Below are 3886 nucleotides of genomic sequence, written 5' to 3' on the forward strand. Positions count from 1 at the left end.
ATTCACAGAATGGTTTGGCAGTCCTGCAAAGACCAAAAGTAAAATTTATCTTACCAAGAATTGTCTGTGCTGGGTATGTAACTACAGGCATAAGAAATTCAATAATCCTCTTCATTTATAAAACAAGTAAGTTTCATTTGGGGGGAAAAAAATCATTCCCAGCTTCCTTTGAAAGAGACAGTAGTACAAGTATTCATTCAAAGTACTTTTATAATAGGCATAAAATAGGTTTATAATAGGTATAAAATAAATCTCTTTTATTTACAGACTGTACGGAAGAGCCATGCTGATGAGAGTGTATGGAGTTTATCAGACAAGGGAAATTGGAAGTATAATACAATGGCAATCCAAACACAATCATTGGGTTTAACGTTATTGCGTGATAGACTACCACATGTAACTTTGGGCAAAGGCAAGCTATTTTCGGGCAATGAGAAGTCAGTTCGAACGCAATTCAAATTCACGTAAATTCGCTGAACTAGTGAATTCACATGAATGCATTCTGGCCCCACTTTCTTTTCATTTGAAATTAAGAGAAATTCCTCCCGTGTGATAAACTCTACAGTCTCCTTTGCTAAAGTTTTTCTTATTGCTTATGATAAGATGTCACTAGAACTATACCTGGAAATGAACAAAGTTCTAGCAGGGCTGGATCAAGACATTTTGCTATCTGAGACAAAGGAAGAGATGGTATCTCATTAAATTTGGACTGGCACTGATAGCTGACTCTTACTTCAGCACATTTGGGGGCAACAGACTATATGAAAGATCATAGGGCATGCTGTATGGCACACAGAGCAGTGTCTTCGGAGATTATCACGTTAGCTTTGCTGGTGAGATAGACCTTAAGGCAGATCTTATTGCATTCACCCATCGCTGGGCAGTATGCAGCCCATATGCAACCCAGGCTTCTCCAGGTTTGTCCCATATCTTTTCAAGAACAGGAAAATCCAGTGAAAGAAAAATCCCGGTTGCATACGGGCTGCATTCGTCCAGCAGTGGGTGAATGCCATAAGATCTGCCTTAAGAAAGTTACATCCCTGGTTTATCCTGGCAGCGAAGTTAATGTGATAATCTCCTTGCTTTGTATTCCCAGGCCCAGGGAAGATGCCTCATTTTGCCTAATGGTAGGGCCATCCCTGTGTTTTGCCAGGGAAGAGTAAGGGGACAAGCCACACTGAAGTTCCATGGGAACTGTTCCCATGCCAGAGTAGTCTACACTGATGAAGCTAATTCAGAAATTAAGAGCATGAGAGGAAAATTGTAAAAAGCTCTCAGACGAAGGCCTTTGTGTGGCTGCCCTGGTATACTTCTTTTAGCAACCATCCTGGAACATATTCCCTGAAAAAAGTTTCCAATCTTTTCCAGTTGTTTATACATACACACACACATCATAGGTCATCTAATGATGAGGTTGTTCTTTCAAAAACAGACTCAGGTCTAATCTACACTGCAGAAATAATGCTGTTTGATATAGCTTTAACTGCCATGGCTCTGTGTTATGCAATTCTGGGATTTGTATTTATTTATTTTTTAAATGGAGCTATCTGATGGAGTAGGTAAATATCTCACAAAACTAAAAATCCCAGATTCCATAGCATGGAGCCATGGCAGTTAAAGCAGTGTCAAATTGCATAATTTCTGCAATGCAGATTAGTCCTCAGTTGATTTAGATCAGGGGCTTGCACAATACAAATACAGTTGTCCCTCCATATCCATGGATTCACCATCCACAGCTTGAAAATATTTTAAAATATATACATTCCAAAAAGCAAACCTTGATTTTGCTATTTTGTACAAGAGATACCATTTTACTATGCAATTGTATATAATGGGACTTGAGCATTCATAGATTTTGTCATCTATGGGGAGTCCTGGAACCAGACCCCAGCAGATACCAAGGACCCACTCTATAGTGCCATGTTTCCACTTTAACTGCCATGTTTCCCTCCCATGAACTGAAGTTTAGGGAGGGGTATTTAGAATTCACAGCCAGAGAACTCCAGTGCCTCATCAGATTGCAAACCTCGGGATTCCATAGGATGCAGCCATGGCAGTTAAAGTAAAATCCATAATTATGTAAAGGGCCCCAGGAATTGGAAGTGACTCCTGATTGGGCAGCGTCGGCCCTGGTGTCACCCACGAGTGGCTGAGGAGCCAGGAAGGCAGGACCCCTGCTCCTTCTCAGCCCCCCATTGGGTGGCGGGCATTTAAAAGGCCACGTGGGCCTGGTCCTCGCCACCATTCTCAGCCCGGCTCTCCCCACCTACCTTTCCTCATTTTGGTGTTGCGGAGCTTCCTGTGACAACCTGGGGTGGTTGGCAGTTGCATAGGTCTTGGATCTGTTGGGTGTGGTTTCCAGAGCTGCCTAGCCCTGGATCAGGAGTCCAATGGGGACATGGGGGTGCTGAGATTGCAGTCGTGTTGCCATTGCGGGGGCCACATCGATTCAGCATCCCCCGGTGACAAGGGGCGGAGATGTGCATATGCGAATAACCAGTTAGCATAGGGCGACAGGCATTGCTAACCGGTGGCCCCTTGTCATCCCGAAGCTTGGCCATGACCAAGCACTTGGGTTTCATCGATCAATCAGGGATTGATGGATGACAGATCCAGACTTCATGCATTGGAGCCACCCCTATGATATGTTGTTGCTGTTGTTTAATAACCTTGTGGTCTTCTTTGTTCCAAACATAGTGTCTGTGGTCTTTCCCGCAGTGACTCCCATACTTGGCAACATTTAGCTCTTTGAAAGTTGTTTACTGTCCTGCTTAAAAAAAACTTTGAGGCTTGGCAAACTGCCGCTAAGAGGTGCCACCCCACTTCCCCTTGAAGCCCTGGACTGGGGACGTGGCAACTGCATGATACACTCCCAACCCGGCAGTTCCATGGCACAAAAAGAAGCCACAAAAGTGGCTTCTTTTTGCACCATGGAAATGGCACACTAACTGCTGCCACAGCTTTTCCACGGCTCTTTGGCGCAGCGTGTCAACACAGTGTGACACTGGCTGCCATGTGGTTGCTCAGGTGGCAACATACCAGCATGGGGATGGAGTCAGGGTGGCCAGCATGTGGTCGCCATGCACCCATTCTGCCCCCTCCCCCACTGACTCTTTATGCCGGTCTGTTGAAGCCCTTAGTCTTCCTTTATTTGAGATGTGAAAATGGGATATTGCAGTTTTTCATTATAAGAGGCCAGAATTTATTAGGTGGTCTATATAGCTAGCAGATTATAGATGTGAGTGGATAGAGAGCCCCTAGAGTTAACCATCCAAAGGCAATGCCTAGCTATCTCATTTTTTCTTCTCCGAGGTCTAATATGCACTGCAGAATTAATGCAGTTTGATACCACATTATCTGTCAAAGCGCCATCCTATGGAATCTTGGGTTTTATAGCTTGTTGTGGCACCAGAGTGCTTTGACACAGCAGGCTAAATAGCTCACAAAACTACAAATCCCAGATTTCCATAGCATTGAGTCATGGTTGTTAAAGTGGTGTCAAACTGCATTGTTTCTAAGAGATTTTTTTCCCAGTAAGAAAATTAAAAACATAGTGGGGAAACATGGCAGAGTTAAAAACTGGAGATAATATTATCTGAACTATTTGTAAAATTCTGGAAGGATGAATGGATCTAAAAGCCCTGTCTGGGAGCACCTAATTCATACAATTTGAAGACAACCTAATACATACTATTGTGTGTTTCCATAAGCATAAAAATGTTCCTTACCACTTGCTGTACATTCTGTGCTACAGTGAGGAACTCCCTGGATTCCTTCTGACGATACTCGGGGAGAAATTCGATGTTGGCAACACGAAATAATCCAACGAAGTATAAAGCATCTTTGCTTTCTGCCTGCACTGTAAAACAGAAAGGAGATATATATG

This window comes from Sceloporus occidentalis, unplaced genomic scaffold (assembly GCF_023333645.1).
Source record: "Sceloporus occidentalis isolate IW3139 unplaced genomic scaffold, rSceOcc1.0.p SCAF_2, whole genome shotgun sequence".
In the NCBI taxonomy this organism is placed as follows: Eukaryota; Metazoa; Chordata; class Lepidosauria; order Squamata; family Phrynosomatidae; genus Sceloporus; species Sceloporus occidentalis.